This window comes from Pongo abelii, chromosome 7 (genome assembly GCF_028885655.2).
Source record: "Pongo abelii isolate AG06213 chromosome 7, NHGRI_mPonAbe1-v2.0_pri, whole genome shotgun sequence".
Lineage (NCBI taxonomy): Eukaryota > Metazoa > Chordata > Mammalia > Primates > Hominidae > Pongo > Pongo abelii.
In genome coordinates, this window is record NC_071992.2 from 104349600 (window position 1) to 104373840 (window position 24241).

At 35.8% G+C, this 24241-nt stretch overlaps 2 long non-coding RNA genes across 4 annotated transcripts in view; one reads left to right on the forward strand and one right to left on the reverse strand.

Moving 5' to 3' along the window:
• The window catches only part of LOC134761951 (uncharacterized), a 375518-nt gene that overhangs the window by 224255 nt on the left and 127022 nt on the right, over positions 1 to 24241 (forward strand). The window contains exons 4-5 of one of the 3 annotated variants that reach the window (XR_010141220.1): positions 379 to 529; positions 1093 to 10885. This is a non-coding gene — a long non-coding RNA (uncharacterized LOC134761951). Of the gene's footprint in view, positions 1 to 378; positions 10886 to 24241 lie in introns of those variants that run through there. The other 2 variants (XR_010141222.1, XR_010141221.1) reach the window with 2 other exon arrangements.
• Positions 13746 to 24241, reverse strand: part of LOC129047471 (uncharacterized) — a 36145-nt gene continuing 25649 nt past the window's right edge. Inside the window, exons 3-5 of the long non-coding RNA XR_008509179.2 lie at positions 23684 to 23891; positions 15061 to 15108; positions 13746 to 13943 (exon numbers count right to left, since the gene is read on the reverse strand). This is a non-coding gene — a long non-coding RNA (uncharacterized LOC129047471). The remainder of the gene's footprint in view (positions 13944 to 15060; positions 15109 to 23683; positions 23892 to 24241) is intronic.

Here is a 24241-nt window from a genome sequence, read left to right on the forward strand (position 1 = left end):
ATGAAACTAACAAAGAAAAAAAATGTATGGAGGACAAAAGGATTTAACCTTTCCTTAGAATCAGTTAAATGTGAAGAATTAAAAAAGAATGTCTACATGAAAAAGGACGTCTTTCCTGCTGCTGAATATGTTTCTCAGTTCAGAGGGGGTGGCATTTCATCCTACATCCTAGCTCTACCACAATCTGTTCCTGACAGGACCCTCCATCTGTTTAGCCTGAACAACCCAGCAGTTGCTTATGTGCTTATTCACAGATGTAAGTAGGAGGTTGACTACAGGTTTTTTGACTTATACTTGAATCCAAGCTAATGTGACACATTTGCAAGCATAGCTGCACATGTTCTGGTTTAATTGGGAAATCTCTCCTTTGACTTTCAGGATAGCACAGAAGCAGAGACTTTAAGTCTAAACAGACCTAGATTCAGAGCCGACCCGATGCTGCTTGAAGAAGGCTGGAGGTATGTTAAGGAGACAAGGGCTGTCAAGAAGCAGGGATGTCTCTGGAAAGAGTGAGCAGCTGACGTCCTTTGTAAGTTCTCTGGGCAGCATTGATGGGAGGTGAAAACCTTGGGAAGAGTCTTGGTTTAACGTGGACTCTAAATGGTATAAAGTAATTAGGGCCTCCTTTGTTTCCATAAACTATCATAGACACTCTTCTAAAATTTCTGTGTTATCCTAGCTGCTTTTCTATGATATTTTTGGACCCCTGACTTATTTACACAAATGGAATGATAGCTTTTGGTTGGAAATTTTAAATGTCTAAGGCACAAATTAGACATGGGACTTCACTCACACTTCTCCTCTAGATCTTAATCAAGACACCCTACAAGCTATATTGGACATTGCACAACGTTTACAAGTGCAAAATGTACCGAACATGTGTCAAGCATTTTTAAAATTTGCCATTGTGGAGCAGTGCTCCAGCATGATTTGTAATAGTGCATTCTGCCTTCTAAAATGTTTTGACTACTGGTGGTAATTGGTTTACAAGTGAAAATTAGCCTCCTCAGTTCTCAGAATACTTGTAATCCGAGCATATCACACCTCCACATTTTGCTTGTGATGCTTTCTCTGTACCTTTTATCTTCTTAGGCTGTTGAAATAGTTCAAGTTTCAGCTCAACTGTCGTCTACTCCGTGAAGCCTTCCTTGATCCTCTCATTCGATACTGATCACTTAATGCCTTTGTATTCCCGTAAAAAAATGCCTTTGTATTCCCATAACAAATGCCTTTGTTTCCATCTGTTGATATTAGGCAGCACAATCTGAATTGAGTCATTGTTGTGTACTTGTTTATATTTTCTAGTGGATTGTGACATTTATATTTGGGTGATTCTGTTTCTTAGTAAAGGATCTTAAAGAAAGTATGCTCTCAATAAATGCTTATTCAGTTGAATTTTGGGTATTAATAAAATGCAAATTCCAGTAGAGCCTTTGTATAATTGTATCCAGATAGTTTAATTTTAAAAACTAGTAGAGCTCTTATAATTCTTATAAGACTTTATATTTCCTTATCCCTTTATGGTTTGAAAATACTTATATAATAAATATGTATGTGCACATGTAAGAGTCCAGTAAAAAAATTCAAGCTGCTACAGCTAGAGTGGGTGAAAAGTGGGTGGTGCAATGTAACTTGGAAAAAAAAACCAAAAAGTAAAAATCTTCTAAGAAATGGGGAAAACATCATTTTTTATGGAGTACTTGGAATATAAGTTGTTCTCTTCCTGACAGAGAGAGAGAGAGGGTAAGAGAGAGAGAGAAAGAGAGAAAGATAATTCACTTTACAATAACAAAGAGGAGACAGTATTCTCATTCCCATAAACCTTAGCAAGCCTTTCTGCTGAGTTTATATTAGAGGAGGCTCACATCTCAGAAGGTCCTGCATTTTTACAAGAATGTGAAGTAACAAGGAGCATCAGAAATAGAGTACTTATTTCCAAATCATCTTCTGAGCAGTAAGCTCTATGGTTTCCTAAGATGTACTTCAGCATTTCCCCAAGGGAAAGCAAGATGAAAAGGTAGGATTCCAGACGAGACACACACACATACACACACACACACACACACATTGTTACTTCAATTTAGCAGCTCTTCCTATACTTAAGCACGTTGCTTTCCTTCTTAGAATGTATTTGAAGAAATGGTTCCTTCACCAAAAAAATACAATTTTGAAAATCACTGACCTAAGGACACTAAAAATAAAATTTACAAATTCTTAAGTAATTTTAAATGTTATTACAGCTTTCTGGAAAGCCAAAAATAAGATACTAAAGATTTTCTTGTGAGAATGTTTAGGGCAAAAAAAAAAATCAAAAGACTAGAGATGCTAAGAAAGATGCAAAACAATGAGAAGCAGGACTCCTAACTTCACAAGGAGCTACAAAAAGGCAAAGCAGGTCACTCAGCAGGGTGATCACTTGTTTAGTGGAACTCGAGATTTCTGGAAGAGCAAATGGCAGGAGAATTTACTGACCACCTCTCTCCCTACACATATTTTACAGATTAAGTTTCATCCCACAGGGAGTTTAGTCACTGCAGCTTCAAGCTGCATCCGTTCTCTTGGTGGCCACTCAGCAAGCCAGTTTTCATACCCATAGTGGAGAATTTCTTCCAAGTCTAGAAATGAAGAGGTCATCCAGAAGAAGTGGAGCTTCAACCAGGAAGAATTAAGGTGAAGGCAGTTGAGGGAGTTTGGAAAGGTGTATGAGACCTACATCCAATGCAAGTATAATTTTTTAGAAACTTTGAGTTGTAATAGTGAAGAATTTTACTTGAATGAATATGATCAGCAGAAAACTTAGACTCACACCATAGAGATGGAAGTTTTGGAATAAATACAGGTAAAGGAAAAAGCATAATGAAAGACAGACGTATAAGAATATTACACTAAAAGTTTGGTTTGTCTGAAGTATAAAACGTATTATTTTTAGTTATACCTTCTTTTTATTGGACAGTATCTAGGAAAAAGATAAACATTGAATCTGTATTATGAAATTATAAGTTACATATAATGTTAGCACAAAGGCATTCCCTTAACCATTCCTGTCTGGGTTTACCTAAATATCTCATTGAAAAGAGAATAATTTTTGATATTAAAACAAGATTCAACAATATAGCAAGCATCACACCAAGTATGAGGAACTCATATTCCTTATCATTATTTTTAAAGCACTAAGGGATACGTGATAGTTTACAGAGAAATATACCTGCTGCTATATACTCAGTCTGAATCATAGTGGCTATTAATGGTTTAAAGACAGGTCAACCTGAATCCAATTCGGGATTCTTTCATTTTGAGTGTACTACTTAACATCCTGAAATATGGTACTTTTCTTTTGTTTTGTTTCATTTTAATCAGTAAAATGGTGATAAGAATATCTCAAGCATAGGTTGTAGAGAATAAATTAGTAATCCATAGTACTGTTCTATCATGGTGCCTAATAAATGATAGATATTATTACTTGATGTTACTTAATATCATTATCATCCTTATTTTTATAACTACTTATATACTTGTTAAATATTTAGTAATCTGTGTACAGTTAATTCCTAGTAGAAGTTATATTTTTCTCAACTAATAGCTTATACTGTTCTTGTGAAATGAAGGGATATGAAAAGTAAGTTACTGGGTATTGTTAAGGAGGAATAAAAACTAAGTTACTGGGTATTGTTAAGGAGTAATTTCTGAACTGGGTGGACCCCAGCAACAGTAAAGTCACAATCCTTGTGCTCCTGGTATGGGTTGATCAGTTACTAACATTTGACATAGACTAGAGACTAGAAAAGGAACAAAGTTTCTTCATGCCTTCCAGAGTTTCTTTTCACGTTCACCAATTATTGTGATTGTTACAAGGTTATGTGAAGATGGTAGACCAGTTATTGTTACATCCTTTTAACAGAGAACTAAGACTCAAAGAAACTGACTTCAATAATATTTACAGATACCTTTTGGCAAACTCCTATTTCAAAACCACTGTTTAGAGCTCAAAGTATACTATGCTTCATCACAAGACTCAAATGGATGAATATATTACATGTAAATATATAATATAATTAGCATCTTTGGAATTATTGAGCGGTTGCTGTTCTAGACTGAGGAAAAAAAAAAGTTAGCATTTCATTAAAATGTTGGTGTTAGAGAACCAGAATTACAATGCCATTCAGTATTACATAAGAGGCCTATTTTGACCTGCCATTTTGTGGACTAGATGGTATAGGGAAGTAATCTAAAGTAAAATTTTACTGTAAATAAACTCTTCAGTAATCCAAGAAAGCATTTTATGAACTAGGCTCCAAATTCAGTAAATTAAATTCTGATATAATGACCTGTCTGGTTCCTTGTTCCTAAATCCATCAAATGAAGCTCTACCTGCAGGCCCAGACAGTTTTGGCCCAGGCTTGGGATTCAATCTGATTTCCTAATCAAGGGAATAAAAAACAAAACAAAGCAGCAGATTCAATAATGCAATGATTTAACTGAATTATATTTTTTTCCTATGTGGCTCTGAACTTATACTGCACTTAAATTACTATGTTCTGATGTTTACTAACAGTTCATTTCAATTAAATCATTAAAGGAAATGACAAATTTTCTGTGACAAATTTTCTATTGTGTTCTAATACCCATTCCTAAATTCCAAGACTTTCCTCTTAGAATTCTATGGGTCCTTCCCCTGAGATCTGGTTACCAAAACTTTCTTCTATAATTTAGGTATAAATTTTAGTAAGATTGCTAAATGTTATTCCATTGCTATTTTAATCTACCAATCTGCTAGGATGTTAATTCTTATTATTGACTATTGAACTTCTTTGATTTTAGTGGTCTGTCTACTGGAACTATTAGATTATTTTCTATCATAGATATCTGATACTACACAATATTTTAAAATTCTGTTGTATTCTCTTTTTGTATACTTTAATTGCCAAATTGTAAAAGCTACATTTTCTGGGCGAATTTAAACCTAACAAAAATAAAGTTGAGAGCTGATTCTGTGACCACATCAGAAGTATATTGTTGCATAGATAAATGAGAGGAAGTTTCAAGACCACCTAGGAGCATAGAAGATATGCTTATCAAAGCTGTGCCTAATCCGAAGTTAGAAGATATAGTAGTTATTTTCAATAATTACATTACATTGAAGAATAATCTTAATAGATTGTCATGATGGGGATGACTTAAGCTTTCTTGAGATAAATCTATGGCTTAAGTAATTTATAAAGAAGAAAACAAAAATTATAGTTATCTCATCACTAGAATGTTTAAACAGATGGTTATTTGGCAGGAATATAGTAGAAAGCACTCCTTCATTGATTTATGGATGACCTCTTATGGGCCCTCCACCAGTCTAATCTTTCAGTTTATAATTCACAGGAGTCTCATACTAGCCTAATGTTGACCAGTATTGTAGTCAGTAGCCCAGTGAGACTATAACATGTGTTGTCTCAGCATCCCATCTCTTTTCCTGTAGCAATTATTTTTATTTATCTGCATTCATAAGATCAAATACTCTATCTGGAGGACAGTAAACTCATTGCTGTCTCAAATGGAAAACATCACATACTGTTCCTAGTAAACCAATTGAATTTACTTTAAATAGAAGACAGGACACACATAATCATGACAATAAATAGACTTGTGATATTATGCACTTAAAAAATTTTAGCTTTTCACACCTAGTTAGTCCTGCAGAAATGTTAGGTATTCTTTAAACCATCATATTCTTACTTGAATTTACATTGTTAGTCATTTTATTTCTAGCAAGATAGATAAATGCAATTGTTACAGGTTGGAAGTCTTGAATGTGGACAATGTTTATTTAAGATGATGTTCTATAAGAAACTTTGAAAAATAAAAGCCAAAAAGAACAAATTAAATAATATGAGCTTATTGAATTAGTGATATATAACGTGGTGAGAAAATGCAATAAATATCCTCAAAGATCAAATGCCACCTGCTGTGATTCTCTTGGCAGAAGACCCATTGGATAGTCATTGATCTCTTCCATGTGGTGTAAAAGAAATTCTAACCAAGGGCCATTTCCCCAGTGGCTATACAGCTTTTCCAATAAAGCTTTTTCTTTATAGCCACAGAGAGATAATGCATTTCCATTGGGAAGTGAGTGTATGAGAATATAAATCACCTGGGAATCTTTGAGTGAAGGATTTCTCTCTAAATTCACTACAGCCATCTTCACTTTTGCCACTTTCTGAAGCCTGGGTTCTCCTAGGAATTTCAACTAACTTTTTCCAATAGAAGGTGGATATATTGTAATCTAAGTAATCTTCCCAACTAGCTTTTTGGAAGAGATGTCTTAAGAGATACAAGAAAAATTCTTAGCAAAAATCACTATTTTTATCAAGCAGTCAATATTTTTCACTTCTATCTTCTACTACGGTGAAAATGCAAGCTTTCAATTACCCTCTTATGCACACTCATCATTTGATGCCCAGTACTTCTTCTGTCTGATTTTATTTCCCCACTACTCTGCTCTAAAACTTGTATATAGCTTCATGATCTAAATTAACTATTTACTTCTTCCTTTGCCTTCACTAAGACTCAGTTTTCCCTCAGAGAGCAATTAGCCCTGTAACCTTCTGGATTGGAAATGGCTCAGCCTCCCACTCTAATGTATCACAGGCCAGGGAGAAATACCAGTACCAATGGCATTAAATCAACACCACTGTTTTTTTAATTGAAAGAGAACCCATTTATTCAGATTCATGAAATATAGCACTAATCAATTTGAAAACTTCCTTTACTATCATATTATTAGGTCTTTCTGCTCCTTAGCTTAGCTATGTCTGAGTTCTTGTCTCACAACCAGGAAGAATTAGGTGAGTGGACAAGGGAGAGTGAGTGGAGTAGAATTTATTAAGTGAAAGGCAAGCTCTCAGCAAAGAGGTGACACAGAGGCTGTTTTCCCTACCTGAGGGTGGGAATGTCCCCCATGTGGCTGGGTCCGAGCCCTTTTATGGACTCAGAATGGGAAGTATGTGCTGATTGGTTTGTGAGTATGCAAAAAGGTTAAAGTTAACAAACCACTCAAAGGTGAGCACAACAGTGTAGAAAAGCAATTAGGAAAGGGTGGGGATCAATCAGAGGAAAGTACACCAAACAGGAAGACAAGTTCTTCATCTGTTCCGTGTATTTAACTTGTAGGTTGGCTTTCAGGTTTTAAACTGTCTTTGGCTTGGAAGTGGGGTTTCACTAGGGACCCACCCTTATCTGTCTAGGCATTTGCCTGCCTCCCACTGCTCCTAATATTTAATCTCCTAATTATTATATTTTCCCCAAGTATTAGAGAGAGAAATGAGTCCCAGCTTATAATCTTTATGATGTTAGTTCTTACTGTCATCAGGGAAATAGTCTAACATTCATATGGTAAACATGCCCAACAATATAGTTCTAAAGAGCTATCCAATTTCAGCACTAGCCTGAAGACTCCAATCCACAGCTTACTACATGGGCATATGCTGGAACTTAGATGTGCTATGACTCTTCCATTTTTTTCTCTCATAATCTCTAAAGTTGAAAATAGATGTATTTTTTCCAGCTGACTTTTCAAATCATATTGCAGCTAAATGCTGCTCCAGGAAATAATAATGGCTTATAAACTAGTGACAGCTCAAATCATGGTCTCTAAGCTACCTTATCCATCAGTACCCCCAAGGCAATCAAACATTTTCTGAGATCTTAGCCAGCTTTTTCTTTCCAAAATACTTATCCCAAACCTTTCAACTCCTAAGTCTCTTTATTCATCTGCTTAATTCTCTCTCTTAACATGGCCTGGCATACATTATGGAAAATATTGATATCTTTAGGAGTAAAAATTGTGCAATTTTCTAAAGCTAGAAACCATAGAAATGGAGTCCCACCAGAAATCAAGGAACACTTACCTGAGGAAATGCTGGATTACGCAGAATGCTTTGGAAGAATGTGGTAGACGGTTAAACATGACTTGAATATAATTCAAATCCGACAGGAGATGTGGGTGGAAGGATAGGTTGGAAGCAAACAGAGCAAATTTTAACTTGATGTTTTCACCATACATGTCTTTCACAAAGATAAATATTATCCTTTTGAACTTCCAGCTATCCATAGGAGTAAATTTATACAAATCCACAGAAGACTGGATGAATAGCATGAACATTTTAGTAGCAGGAAACATTGGGAGATGTCAGAACAAAAATGATCAGATTAAAGAGACAGAAGAAAAGGAGGTAATTCATCAGTTATATTATTTGAGGCCATTTCAGAGTAGTTATTCATTCAAAAGGTCAGTTTGTAGATTTGCTTTGCAAACGGAACAAATGAAGAAAATGATAGGCTGAGAGGTGATTACACACTGAATGTTAGCACGGTGTTCCTGCCAGCAGGGGACTGATGAGCCTTTGAATAGAATGGGATTAGGAAGTGATTTTTCAACTGTTAAATGGTATCAGAGCAGGTAAACATATAAGGTTGTGTGGTTTGGAACAAAGCATCATGAATAGCTTTTTAAATTATTAATGATTTCTCGTTTTGTTAGTGCTCTGTTAGCAAGGCCTGCACTGTTATTTAGTAATTCCTTTCAATTAGGCTTCTCAAAGCTGCTTTTAAGATATATTCCATTTGAAATGAAAATAATTGACTACATAAAAGAATTAGAAACCACTGTATTAAAACCACATGTTTAAGTACAACTGTTTTGTTCCTTTCTTGCTTTCAAAGTATATTCCTCCTGTTAAGAAATAAAACTAACAGAAAAGCAATAAATTAACCAGGTTATTTAATATACAATAGCTAACAAAATTAATTTGCAACAGTGCAATCCAAAAATACTTTAATCCAGTAAGGAAGTACAGAATGCTGTGCAACATGATATGTGATAAGAAAGAAGAGTAATTAAGCCATGTTGCTGTTATACAGTATCTTAGAAGCTGATAAAGAGAGGTTTATTTAACAGAATACATTTTTAACTAAAATGACACTAGCCAGATTTGCAACAGGATGTCTTGTCTTACATTCTCTAGTAATGATTTTGTTTTGTTTTGTTTTGTTTTGTTTGAGATGGAGTCTCGCTGTGATGCCCAGGCTGGAGTGCAATGGCACGTCTCGGTTCACTGCAACCTCTGCTTCCCAGGCTCAAGCAATTTTCCTGCCTCAGCCTCCCAAGTAGCTGGGACTACAGGCATGCGCCACCATACCTGGCTAATTTTTGTATTTTTAGTAGAGATGGGGTGTCACCGTATTGGCCAGGCTAGTCTCAAACTCCTGACCTGAAGTGATCTCCCCACCTCGGCCTCCCAAAGTGCTGGGATTACAGGTGTGAGCGACAGTGCCTGGCCTCTAGCAATGATAATAAATATCTAATGTCTAGTGTTTTTATTTTTCAGATGGTCTAGTAGACACCTGTTAATTTGTCTGCCTGGCATTCATTCATCTTCCTCATGGTAAATGTACCCCAATTTTCCTTGAGAAACCAGATCTCATCAACTATTAGCCTATGAGGTCTAGATGGCATTGATTCCAGGGATGATCACAGGCTCCAGGGATGATCACAGGGTCTAGGGATGGTTTATTAGAACATATCATTCTTTCAGCCATAGTGATTGGATCAAAGATGGATAGAAGATAATTTTATGTGATTCAGAACCAATAACATTCCGTTTATGGACTGACATGGTATGAACAGCAAGATCCATTCATGCCTGAAGTAAGAAAATATAAGCCAAATACTACTTTGATTAAGCCATTTTGAGCTGAGTTGCTGTCTTTTATAAAAGGAAGTGACTGAACTGAAACAAATGGCTTCTTGGAGAAATCCCTAAATTACTATGATGTTTTAAATCCTTACACTCTTAAAGTGGCACGGGCCCATCCCCACTCACCTCTTTCCCTCATAACACTCTTTTCTGTTCTGATCATGTAAAGGAGATAATGGTCACTTGCTTTTTATAATTTTCCTTTATGAAGTTGAATGAAATTTACAAGTAAAAGGATAATATCTCAACCAAATGTTACTGATTCTAAAACTAATCACTCGGTGCAATTAATCTGTGCTGCTTCTAATGTTTGTTTGTACCTCCTCCTCCCACACCAAGTCTATTTACTTTGTTTATTTACCAACATGGATGAAAATACAATCAAAGCTTTCAAAAACAATTACAACAGATGTGTGTCAAATTATACTGTAAAATTTATCAAGTCATTCCTAAGGTTACATTAAATAAATAATAGAAAATCTTACCTTTGCTCATGATTGAACTGAAAAAAGAAATAGTCAATAGATGATATACAATATGTAACTAACTTACAGAATCAAATCACAGGTAATGTTCTTACTACAGGCAAATAAATTAAACAGAGGAATAAACAAACAAAGCTGTAATATTTGTAAAATATTTGAGGGTAGAGTTCAATATAATTGACATAAAATAATTAATTTCACCCTAATGAGATGTCTAAATTGGATCTTAAATATTAGCTCATTGCTTTGAGTAATGACAAGGAGAAACAGAAAAATATAGGGTCCACAATGAAACTGCCTTTCAACTACTTGAGCAATATTTAATATAATTTTAAACCCCTTTCATACCCTTAAAAAGATGAAAATTGATCCCTCCTTGGAATAAACTTGGTCTTCAGACAAAGCTTGATTTTTCTACAAGAAATAAAGTGGCAAAAAGAAACCTTGTAAAAAAGACTACTCAGCCTGTACTTCATCTTTTTTCAGTTAGAGAAAAAACTCATGCTGTATATCCATTAAAACATACTTGATAGACAGTAAGCTTCCTGCTAAATCCTTAACAATTGAACTTTTTAAGAATCAGACCTGAAATTCTCCTCTTGTAGTGCTCTACGTATCTTTTCTTTCAACTTTGTTATCACCATCATCATAACATCATTAGTGGTAGAATTTAATTTTATAATACTCATTAATATTAATATGTCCTATTCAATATGATATCCTCCATATTCAATTTAATTAGATGATACCATAGACTCAGCATTGTGTTTAGTACTATGTATATTTAAAATAAATATTAGCTGTTATTATTATTGCTATTTTTCTTACTCTTTTGGTCTTTTTTGAATAGTATAGTAAAGTAAGATATAATATAATATATATGATTCAGTAAAAATTGAATATGAGACTGGGGTCCTGACTCACTTGTACCTGAATTCTGGCTGTAACTTTGGATAAGTTAACAGATATTTTTTAGTCTTATTTCCCTCAACTTAAAATGGGAAAATTGATATTAGTATTTACGTAGTACAATGACATTATTCACCCAGAGAATTTAGCAAAGTGTTTGGTCTTAGTAGGCATCAATAATAATTAAAATAACAATAATATATTTTAGGCTATTTTGTTTTAATGAATGTAAATGTTTTGACAGACATTGACTTTGTACCTCACACTTCTTAAGGTTTTTTTTAACTTATAAAATTTAATTGTTATCTTTTTAACATAAGATCTAAAATCTTCAGTCTTTTTTTTAACCTCTTTTCGTTTCCTTGGGTCTAATCTAGGAACCAAAGAAAGGTCTACTTTCTATATAAAAATAGAAATATAATGTAGACTATATTATCATTTCTTCACATATACAAAGTTTTTTGTACTGAAGAAATACTCTCCATAATCTCAGAATGCATTACAAATATTGATATTATTATATTATTGATACTAATTCTATTAAAGCACTAGGTGAACAATTTATTGGGGAGTGAAAGGAAATACTTGATATGCTATGTATCAAAATGCTATGCTATGTATTAAAATGAACCCTGCAGTACCTATTTGAGGTTAGGGTGACAAAAAACGACCTAAACTCATGCACTGTATTTAACTGTATACTTACTGGAAGATTTTTCTCTTAGTATGCTCTAATTCATATGAGCTATTAACAATTGAATGTGTGACTGACATTGTTTTCATATTTTTCTACAAAATATTTGCATGTGTTATTATTGTCCCCTTCTTGCACATGATAGTTTTAGAACATGAAACATATAACTATTACTTGCCTACCTAATGCTCATTGCATTGCAATATCTTTGAAGAGACGGAACAATACTATATTTTACCACCTTTGTTTTCGGTAAACACTTTCATGATTTGTAATACCAGTTTTAGGGAGATATAATTTACATGTCATGATATCTAACTGTGCAATTGAGTGCTTTTTAGTACTGTATATTCATGCTGGGAAAGGTGGTCATGTGGCCTGAAGACACTTACATACTTGCACAGGAACATGCATCACACCTGGAATATTTCTTTAGTGGCGATAAGAAGCCCTTACAACATGTGGGTATATTACCTTGTTTAGCAATATCATTTCCTCTTCCAAGTTTGATGTGTACTTCTTTGTTCTACTCAAGTGTGTGTGTCATATGACACCTGACCAACCCCACTGCTATGTCTGTTACTAATAGGCAGAAAATGGGGTCCTTCACCTGCCGTATAAGAAGGATTATGTGCAAACGATTTTCCATGATGGCCATCAGGTGACACCCAATGGCCACTGGAGACCAGTGCTCACTGTTGAAGCTGATTTTTCTCTGTCTCATCTTTATGTGGGTAAAGTGCTATTCCTTCCAGTGCCTCTGTGAGCCATGTCTTTTTTGGCAGCCCCAACACCTACCTGCAAACTACGCAATGGGTTGACATCCTGGGACTGCCGCTTCTGTCGTCTGGCATAGTTATGATCTTTGCTATCCCCCATGCAGTAAGATTTCTTCTCTGGAGAGTTATTTTATTGGTGTCATTTTACTGACAGTTCACAATGTTATGTAACTAATCCTACTATCTAATTGTGGAATATTTTCATCATCCCCAAAAGAAACCCCATGTTCTTTAGCAGTCACTCTTTACTCCTTTCTCCCCACAGCTCCTGGCAACTACTAATCTATTTTCTGTATCTATAGATTTGCCTATACTGCTTACATCATATAATTGCAATAATACAATTTGTGTTTTTTATTACTTCTTTAACTTAGCATGTTTTCAAGGTTCATGCATATTGTAGCATATATTAATACTTCATTTCTTTTTATGGCCAAATAATGTTGCATTGCATGGATATACCGTATTTGATTTATCCATTCATCAGTAGATGAGCATTTGGGTTGTTTCTACTTTTTATCAGTTATAAATAATGCTTATATAAACATTCATGTACAAGTTTTTGTGTTAACCTAAGTTTTCATTTCTCATGGGTATATACCTAGGATTGGAATTGTTGTATCATATAGTATTCTATGTCTACCATTTTGAGGAACTGCCAGACTTGTTTTCAAAGAAGCTGCATCAATTTAGGAGAGTTCCACAATCAATCAATATATGAGAATTCCAATTTCTCTACATCTTCACCAACACTAATTATTGTCTATCTTTTTTATTGTAGCCATCTTAGTTTTTGCGAAGTGGGACCTTGTTTTGGTTTTGATTTCCATTTCCTTTATAGCTAATACTGGTGAGCAACTTTTCATATGCTTATGGACCATTTGTATATCCTCTTTGGAGAAATAACTATTCAAGATCCTTTGTCCATTTTTAAATTGGGCTATTTGTCTTTTAATGTTCAGTTGTAGAAGTTCCTTATTCTTGATACAAGTCTCATCCGATATTTGATTAGCAAGTATTTTCTCCACATTTGTGGATTATCCTAAGCATCTGGCAATATGCACATTGCAGATCCCCAATATTTTTTGTTGAATTGATGTTCAATACATTCCCTTTTCAGTAATGAATTCACAACCTGGTGTAAACTCCGTGACTCCTGTGATGGTTAATTTTAGTTGTCAATGTGACCAGCCTATGGAGTGCCCAAACATTTAATCAAACAATTTCTTCTGCATGTCTGTAAGGGTGATTCTGGATGTATTTGAATCAGCAGACTGAGTAAAGTGGATTTCCCTTCCTAATGTGGATGGATCTCATCCAATTACTTGAAGACCTGTGTAGAACAAAAAGGCAGAGTAAGATGGAACTACACCCATATGACTGCTAGAGCTAAATATCCATCAGACCAGAATTTACACCATCAGCTCTCCTAGGTTTCTAGCTTGCTAAGTGCAGATCTTAGGACTTCTCAGCCTTCATAATCAGTGGCTCAATTCCTTATAGTAAATCTATGTATGTATGTATGTATGTATCTATCCATCTAATCTATCTACTTACCTAATATATACAGACAGAAATTCAGGGAACATATGTGGGACTGGATACTAAGAGTATGCAATAATGGTGGTAGAGACATAAAATTGGATCAGGCTGAATTCGTTGATATGGATTCACTAAGCAGAGATTCTGCATTTAATATTACAGTTGGAGGAGTTAGAAAAGGCTTAGACAGTTTGACTGCTTTACTGAAACATGGACCAACAGGTGGCCCACAATAAATATGTTAAAATGCTGAACCTGGCTTGATTTATCATAGAGGAAAGGATTTAGAGGATTAGAGAGATTGGGATGTTAGCGTGGATTTGTCATTTAAGACCTACTCACCTGTGCTGGGACTGTCCAGAAGACATACCTATTACCACCACTGTGAGAAATAAACTCGTGAGTGGAGGCTCGGCATCCTAGAAAGCTCTGTGGTCTTCTCTGCAGGCCACATCTTATAGTGGGAACTGCAGTCACTAAACTGGGAAACCTAATAGCAATGGAGTAATTGGATCCTTGGATGGCAGGGCTGAGTAATAACACTCAACCATCAAAGGCAAAGTGGCTGTGGTTACCATAATGGACAGAAAGTCAAGACAACAGTAAGAATAATTTGAGTTTTTAGAACTATGGTGTTTGCTAGTTGATCATAGGGTGTTTCTAGAAGTGAAAGACAGGAAGCTGACTAAAATTTTACTTGACCTATATAAGCAGAAAAGTTCTAGGTCAATGAATAAAAGTTCAACCCGAGGCCAGGTGCAGGGGCTCATGCCTGTAATCCAGCACTTTGGGAGGCGGAGGCAGGTGGATCACTTGAGGCCAGGAGTTCGAGATCAGCCTGGCCAACATGGGGAAACCCTATCTCTAGTAGAAATAAAAAAAAATTAGCTGGGCATGGTGGCACATACCTGTAATTCCAGCTAGTCAGGAGGCTGAGACATGAGAATCACATGAACCTGAAAGACAGAGGTTGCAGCGAGCTGAGATCATGCAACTGCACTCCAGCCTGGGAGACAGAGAGTCAGACTCTGTCTCAAAAAAAAAAAAAAAGAAAAAGAAAAAAAAAGTTCAACCCAAATTATAAAAACAGAGAGTCATGTTCCTTCAAGCAATTTGCCTAATTAAGCCTTTGTAGACTGAGAACTCCTTGAATGGAGAGGCTAGATCTCCTCAATGAAAAACTCAAGTATACTACGTAAAATTTATACTGTTAATGTTTCTTTCAGCCTTCCCCAAAGGGACCCATGGACTTTTATTAGGGTTACTAACTGTACACTGGGGAAAAGGAAATAATCACATGTTTCGGAGACTGCAGGGAATTGTGGCCCTCCAGTTACAGTAAGGAATCATAGGGATCAGGTGATCAATAGAGTGTTTAGCTCAGGTCTGTTTCATAGTGGGGCAGTGCATCCCTGAATGCATCTTATGGTTATTTCCTTAATTCCAGAGTTCTTAACTGAAATAAACACACTTAGTAACTGACAAAATCCTCACATTGGTTCTATAACCTATGAATTGAGAGTTATTATGGTAGAAAATGCTCAATGGAAGCTACTAGAACTGCTTCTATCAAGGAAAACAGTAAATCAAAAGAAAAACTCTATCCCTGGGGAGATTACAGAGATTAGTGACATCTTCAAGGATTTGAAAGATGCAAGAGTGGTGATTCCCACTACATCTCCATTCAACACTGCTATCTTGCCTGTGCAGAAGACAGATGGATCTTGGAGAATGACAGTGAATTATCATATGCTTACCTGTCATAACTTCAATTACAGCTACTGTAATAAATGTGGTTTCATTGCTGGAGCAAATTAATGCATTCCCTAGTATTTGGTATCCAGCGATTGATCTGGCTAATGCTCCACCTCCCACCCTCATCTGTCAATAAGTACCACCAGAAGCAATTTTCTTTCAGCTGGCAAGGCCAGCAATGCACCTTCACAGTCCTATCCTAGTGGTATAACAACTCTCCAGCCCTATGCCATAATTTAGTTTCTACAGGGATCTTGATCACCTTTCCCTTTCACAAGGTATCACAGTGGTCCAATGCATTGATGACATTATGCTAATTGGGCCTAGTGAGTGAGAAGTAGCAACTACTCTACATTTATTGGTAAAATGTTTGTGTGTCAGAGGATAGGACAACTTTTATCAAAAAAATATTCAGAGTCTTTCTACCTCAGTGAAATATCTGGGGGTCTAATGGTGTGGGAAATGTTGTGATAGCCTTTCTAATGTGAAGGATAAGTTGTTGCATCTGCCCCCACCTCCCATAACCAAAAAAAGAGGAACAACACCTAGTGGGCTTCTTTGGATTTGGGAGGCAATGCATGCCTTATTTGGGTGTGTTACTCCAAACCATATATGGAGTGACTTGAAAGGCTGCTAATTTTGAGTAAGACCTGGAACAAGAAAAGACTCCATAACAGATCCAAGCTGCTGTGAAATCTGTTCTATCACTTAGGCCATATGATCCAGCCTATCCAATGGTTCTATCACTTAGGCCACATGATCCAGCCTATCCAATGGTAGATTGTCAGTGGTAGATAGGAATGCTGTTTGGAGACTTCAGTAAGCCTCTATAGGTTAGTTGAACTGTAGGCCCTTAGGATTTTGGAGCAACACTTTGCCATCCTTTAAAGCTAACTACTTCCCTTTTGAGAAACAGCTCTTGGACTGTTACTAAGTAGAACTGAAAACTTAACCATGGCCATCAAGTTACCATGAGGCCTGAGCCTGTCATGAACTGCATGTCATCTCACCCAGCAAATCATAAAATTTGGCATGCACTGCAGCACTTTATTATTAAATGAAAGTGGTATATACAAGAACAGGTCTGAGCAGGCCCTGAAGGGACAAGTAAGTTACATGAAATAGGGGCCCAAATGCCAATGGCCCCCACTCCTGTTATACTACGCTCTCTCTCCCAGCCTGCATCTCTGATTTCACAGGAGTTTCATCATGATAAATAATCAGTTTATAGAGGAATAGAAGTCTTGGGTTTATAGGTGATTCCAAACACTATGCAGGCACCATCTAAAAGTGGACAGAGGAAGCACTAAAGCCTATTTCTGGGCTATCACTGATGAATAATAATGAAGAAAAATCCCCTCCAGTGGGCAGGACACTAAGTGAACTTCAAGCAGTACACTTAGTTGTCCATTTTGCATGGAAAGAGAAATGAGAAGATATTTGATTATACACCAACTCATGGGCATGTCCAATGGTTTCTTTGGATGATCAAGGACTTGGAGAAAACATAATTGGAAAATTGGTAACAAGTAAGTCTGGGGAAGAGGTATATTGATAGGCTTATCTAAATGGGTAAAAAACATAAAGATATTTGTTTTCCATGTGAATACGTAACAAAGGGTGGCGTCCACAGAACAGAATTTCATTAATCAAGTGGATAGAATGGCACAGTTATAAATACCAGTTAGCCTCTTTTCTCAGCCACCTCTGTCATCACCCAAATGGGCTCATGATGAAACTGTCTTTGCAAAATTATGACAGATACAGTGAAAGAGATCTAATTTAACCAACTCCAACTTGCTTCTAACCTCCAAGCTGTCCTTGTTCATTCCTGGGTATAGGATGAACTAACTTTGGAAGAAACTATTATAGTTTATAGTTTAAAACAAAGAAGATAATAGCCCGTTCCTAAGGCAGACCTCCTTCTTGCCTGGAGACTAGATTGCTTTTGTAGGACTAACATTAGCAACAAGATTAGAAATTATGGTTTAGGAAGAGTCATGCAGCTGGAGACTACAAGATTCTGACCCTCCCTAAACTGCTCCTAAAACCAGTGCTTGAGATATTTTGCAGACCCTGTACTTGATGAGTCAGCTGGCACCACCCAGATCAAAAAACTGGCTCATTGAATCTTGTGACCCCCAACCAGGAACTGACTCAGTACAAGAAGACAGATTTGACTCCTTATTATTTCATCCCTGACCAATGAGTACTCCTGGCCTACTGGCTTCCCCCACCCACCAAGTTGTCTTTAAAAACTCTGCTCCCCATATGCTGGGGGAGACTGATTTGAGTAATAATAAAATTCCGGTCTCCCACACAGCTGGCTCTGCATGAATTACTCTTTCTCTATTGCAATTCTCCTGTCTTGAGAAATCAGCTCTGTCTAGGCAGCAGGCAAGGTAACCATTGTGTGGTTACAATGAATGAAATGGTCATGGTGGCAAGGATGGAGATTATGTCTGGGCTCAGCAACATGGACTTCCACTCTCAAGGCTGACCTGGCTACTGCTACTCTAGATGCCCAATCTGCCAATAGTAGAGACGAAGATTGAGTCCTCTCTGGGGTGATAAGCCTGCTACTTAGTAGCAGGTTGATTAGATTGGACCACTCCTATATGGGATACGGAGCATTTTGTTCTTATTGGAATAGATATGTACTCTGGATGTGAATTTGCTTCCCATGCATGAAATGCTTTTGCCAAAACTACCATCCACAGACTTATAGAATGCCCTATCCAAAATCATGTCATTCAACACAGCATTGCTTCTGATCAGTGAACTAATTTCACAGCCAAAAAAAATGCAGCAATGGGATCATGCTTATGGGAGACACCGGTCTTATTATGTTCTACATCATTCTGAAACAGCTGGCTTGATAGAATGGTGGAATGGCCTTTTGAAGACTGGGTTACAGCACCAGCTACATGGCCATACCTTCCAAGGAAGAGGAAAGGTTCTTCAGAAGGCTGCATATGCTCCAAATCAGCATTCAATATACGGTGCTCTTTCTCCTATAGCTAAGATTCATGGATCTGTGAGTTGGGGAGTGGAGATAAGGGTGGAACCACTCCCTATGTTCTCTAGTGACACATTAGCAAAAATTTTGTTTCCTATTCCCATGAACTTATGCTGGCCTAGAGGTCTTGTTCTAAAGGAGACTGCTTCTACTAGAAGACAAAACAATGATTGCACTGACCTGGAAGTTTAGACTGTTGTTCAGCCACTTTGGACTCCTTATGTCTCTGAGTCACTAGATAATGCATGGAGTTACTGAGCTGGTTCGAGTGATTGAGCCTAACTACCGAGTGGAAGTTGGCCTGCTATTTCACAATGGAGTTAAGGGAGAATGTAGTTGAAATACAAGAGATTTCCTGGGGTTTCTCTAAGTATTATCATACCCTGCGATTAAACTCAATGGAAAACTACAACAACCCAATCCAGGCAGGTTGACAAATGGCCCAGATCCTTCAGGAATACAGACTTGGGTTATCCTGCCAGATAAAGAACCGTAGCCAATGAGGACCTTGTTGAATGCAGAGAAAATACAGAATTGTGATGGACGAAGATAGTTATAATACCCGTTATGACCACATGATGAGTAACACATATAAAGATTAATTTTCTTGAGTATTTCATATTTATTTTGTTATGAATATGTTTGTGAGGGCTAATTTTAAAATGTCAACTTGATGGGCCATTGGGTGCACAGACAGTTCCTCAAATATTATTCTGGGTGTGTTTGTGAGGGTGTTTCTGGATATAATTAATATTTAAGTCAGTAGACTGAGTAAAGCAGATTGCTTTCCCTAATGTGGGTAAGCCTCCTTCAATTACTTGAAGATCTCAGTAGAACAAAAAGGCAAAGTAAAAAGAAATTTCACCTGTGTGACTTCTTGAGCTGAGACATCAGTCTTCTCTTGCTGTTGGACTAGAACTTAAACCATCAGCTCTCCTGCTTCTCACATCTTCAAACTCAGACTAGAACTTGCACTATTAGCTCTCCTGGTTTTCAGATCTTTGGATTTGGACTGGAACTACTACATCACTAGCTCTCCTGAATCTCCAGATTGTTGACTGTACATTTTGGGACTGCTCAGCCTCCATAACTGTATGAGCCAATTCCTTATAATAAATCTCTATCTATCTATCTATCTATATCTATCTATCTATCTATCTATCTATCTATCTATCTATCTATCATCTATGTATGTATGTATGTATGTATGTATGTATCTATCTATCTATCATCTATCTATCTATCTACATCTCTAGCTTTTTGATAGAAAAGATAGATGATAGATAAATAGATAGATTATATGTATAATATTGGTTCTATTTCTCTGGAAAACCTTAATATAGCATCTATTTTGGGGGTTTTATTTACCTCCTAAGAACCATTGTATGTTTTCTTCCCTAAGATTTTAAAAAAGATAAATTTTAGGGAGCATATTGCCTACATTTATAAAAGAAACTTTCAGCTTCCTTTGCAATACTAGTTGACGAAGTTGCTGTGATTGATATGTGAATGAAGGTACTATGTAGAACTTCTGAGAACCTTGAGATAGCTGGCACTCTGGCAGCCATCTTTTGGCAGGGTAATCAAGGCTATAACCTAGAGTTTGCAGAGAGATGGACTGGAAGATAACTTGGTCCCTGATGCTGATGTCTTCATGGAGCTATGAAACCAATCTAACCACCCTATTTAAGTATTTATTTCACTTCAGAAGGAAATTCTAGTCATGCTTAAATCACTGTTTTGAGGGGGTCTATATTACTTTTATCACTGAGTCCGCATCTGAGAAAATGCATCCAATACTCTTCCCTTATTTCTAGTAAAATAAGCTTTTGACTAGTTAAAGGTTAAGTAGCAAAAGGGCAATTTTTACTGATTTTACTCAAAGTTCAAGACTTTTCATATAATTCTTCATTTAGTCCTTTTTGGGTAGCAGCACACTGTATTTAGTTTTGTATTGATTCTTATGTGTCTGAAGTGAAGCTTTGTCTATTAAGGAGTAAAATGGGGGAGGTAGTAAAGGGGTAGAATGAGAGAGACAATGAGAAAGCTTTCATCAGGTGAATTAAGATAAAATGAAGTCCAATTTTCTTATCTTAAAAGGTCTCCTGAAAATAAAAAAAAAATGGTCCCTGGCAGTAAGTTTTACTTTAACAAGATGCAAAAATCAATATTGCATCTAAGTTTGAAAATTGGGCAACGTGAGGGATTTGTCTTTTCCTCAGTGTTCATGTAATCAAGATTTTCTTTGGTTACTGTATTATTTTATATAAATGACATCCACTTTTGTAAGCTTTGTGTATGTTATACTTTGATTATCTTAAGAACTCTGAGAATTAAGAATTGATTTTCCACAAAGGTGCCAAGAACATACATTGGGGAAAAGACAGCCTTTGAATAAATGGTTCTGGGAAAACAGGATATCCATATGCAAAACTAGATCCTCATCTTTCAACATATACAAAAATCAGCTCAAAATGGATTAAATATTTAAATGTAAGACCTTAAACTATGACACTACTAAAAGAAAACTTTGGGGAAGTACTAAGGACATTTGTCTGGACAAAGATATTTTTGGGAAAACCTCAAAAGCACAGACAACAAAAGCAAAAACAGGCAAATGGAATTACATCAAGGTAAAAGCCTTCTTCACAGCAAAGGAGACACAGTTTAAAAAGTGAAGAGATAACCTACAGAATGGGAGAAAATATTTGCAAACCATCCATTCAGCAAGGGATTAATAACCAGAATAATAAGGGACTGAAACAACTCAATAACAAATAATCCAGTTAAAAAATGGACAAAAGACCTGAATAGACATTTCTCAAAAGAAGATATACAAATGGCCAACAGATATATTTAAAAATGCTCAAGTCACTAATCATCAAGGAAATGCAAATCAAAAACACAATTAGATATCATCTTATCCCAGTTAGAAGACCTATTACCAAAAACACAAAAAATAACAAATGCCAGTGAGGATGCAGAGAAAGGGAATGTTTATGCACTGCTGGTGAAAATGTACAGCAGTGCATCCAGTATGAAAAGAACTGTGGAGGTTCCTCAAAAAAACTAAAAATATGATCCAGCAGTTCTGCTTCTAGGTATATATCCAAAGGAAAGGAAATTATTATAGCAAAGAGATATTTGCACTCTCATGTTTATTGAGCACTATTCACAATAGCCAAAATATGAAATCAACCTGAGGGTCCATCAACAGATAAATGGATAAAGAAAACATGGTGTGTGTGTTTGTGTGTGTGTACATGTATATATATAACAGACATGTGTATTATATACATATACATATGTGTATTATATATATACACATGTGTATTATATATATATACAACTCAACTGTATAAAACTCAATATATATGAATATATATAAAATCAATATATAATACGTAAAATCAATGTAGTATATATGATATATATAAAATCAATATATATAAAAATTAACTCAATATATATCATATATATATATATATATACACACACACACATATGATGAAATATTATTTGGCCATAAGAAAAATGGAATCCTGTCATTTGTAGCAACGTGGAGAGAGGTCATTAGAGGTCATTATGTTAAGTGAAATAAGCCAGGGAAAGAAAGACAAATATTGCATGTTCTCATTATTGCATGTTCTCATTATATATGGGAGCTAAAAAAGTGGATCTCTTGAAGGTAGTGAGTAGGATGGTGGTTACCAGAGGCTGGGAAGGGAAGGTGAGTAGGGGAGGAATAAAGAGAAGTTAATGGTAAAAATGCAAAGTTAGAAGATGTGAGTTCTACTCCTTAGAGATGGAGATTTAGTTTAATTCTTCTTCATATAGATATTTAATAGTACAATAAGGATATTACAGGTAAAAATAATTTGTTGTATATTTCAAAAATAGCTAGAAGAGAAGAATTGTAATGTTCTCAACACAAAAAAAAGATAAATGAGGTAACAGGTATCCTAATTATCCTGATTTGATCATTAAACATTATACACATGTATGAAAATACCACATGTACCTCCAAAATATGTACAACTATGATATATCAATAAAAAACAGTTTATTGTCTCAGTCTTATCAATGTCTTGAAACGAATTTGCTAAGCTCTAAGATGCATTGATTGCATATCCATTACAAAAGTTAGAACTGGACAATAAATATTAAAACCATTCTGAACATGTTATATGTATGTTAATTGTGAGATTGAATTTAAAGATGCTGCTTTTATTAGTAGTAAACTTTTTTGTAATTAACTATTTCTTGATTGTTTCCAGTATGCTGGATGCTGTCATAGCAATTAAAAAAACAGAGAATATTGTTATCCTATATACCATGCATCGTTTATTTTCTTTTGAGTGACTTTTTTTTCTAACTTTTTATTTTGAAGTAGTTATAGATCCACAGAAAGTTGCAAAGAAGGCTACAGGGAGGTCCCATGCATGCAGACCCCCTAGTAAGGAAGAAGACTTACCAGTCTCACCTGTTGTTAAATTAGCATCTTGCCTATGTATAGCACAATACCAAAACAAGAAAACTGACATTGGTAAAACTACAGAACTTATTCATAATTCACAGGTATAGATACAGTGATAATTATAAATGTATATATTTCTTTGAAATTTTATCACTTCGGTAGCTTCATGTAACTTACCATATTTAAGATACATACTGTCCCATCATCAAATGGCTCCTTTGTTCTACCCAACTATAGCCATCCTTACACACACCCAGCTTAACCCCTGACAACCACTAACCTGTTTTCCATTTCTATAGCCTTGGCATTTCGAGAATGTTATATAAATGAAATCATTCACTAGGTAATCATTGGAGGTTGGCTTTTTCCACTAAGGATAATTGCTCTGAGGTTCATCCAAGTTGTTTTATGTATCAGTAGTCTGTTCCTTTATATTTCTAAGTGGTATTCTGTGGTTTGGTTGTATCACAGCTTGTATAGCCATTCACCTGTGAAATGAAATCTGGATTATTTCCAGGTCTTGGATATTAAATATAAAGCTGCTATGGGGATTCATGTACAAGTTTCTGTGTGAACATAAATGTCATTCTCTGGGATAAATTCCTAAGAGTGCAATTTTTGGGTCTTATTTTAGGTTATTTTTTGTTTTAAAAGAAACTGACAAACTGTTTTCCAGAGTGGATATATCATTTTACATTCTCTCCAGCAATATATGAGTGATTTAGTGTCTCTGCTTTGCCAGCACTGGGAGTTTTCACAAGCATTTACTTTCATCATTAATATAGGTATGAGTACTATCTCATTTTAGTTTTAATTTGCATTTCCCTGGTGGCTAATG